Here is a 601-nt window from a genome sequence, read left to right as displayed (position 1 = left end):
CAGACATCAATTGTATTTTATAGTTTGTAGGCAATAAATGGGCACAAGCAGAATATGTAGTTTCTTCTGATGAGATAAGACATCCTGTAACTCAAGTAATTAAAGGATGTGTGGATAGATTTGTGAAAACACAGAAAAACAGACATGGACTCAAGGATGAGTGAAACTGAGAACACAAGTAAGAAGATAAGGGGTGATTTGTTAGCATGAGAACAGCATTTTGGGGGTCAAAGATTATTTGACATGAAAGATACGAGAAGAACAAAGGAAAAACAGAAGTTTAACATGAAAATACTGAAAAGTGCGACTGGAGGAAAACGACAGGGTTAAAAGTGCAACCAGAGGAAGACTACTGACTTTATCCCTTGCAGATCCCCGAAGGCCCCTCCGAACCACAAGAGACGCGCGCAAGTGGGGGTGCTCTGGTGGAGTTATGTTAATAGATACCTGAAATATTAAAATAACCCCTTGGAAACGCCATGAGCACAGTGTATGAAAAGGCGAGTTCGGGTATAACCGGCGTGCCTCTGGTTTTGACCATGCGCCCAGCGCTGTTTGCCTTTGTTCTGTAATAAACTTGTAAAATTCATTAAATTCAGCA

Source organism: Haliaeetus leucocephalus, unplaced genomic scaffold, assembly GCF_000737465.1.
Source record: "Haliaeetus leucocephalus isolate CR32 unplaced genomic scaffold, Haliaeetus_leucocephalus-4.0 Scaffold409, whole genome shotgun sequence".
NCBI lineage: Eukaryota > Metazoa > Chordata > Aves > Accipitriformes > Accipitridae > Haliaeetus > Haliaeetus leucocephalus.
This window is presented reverse-complemented; position numbering follows the sequence as displayed.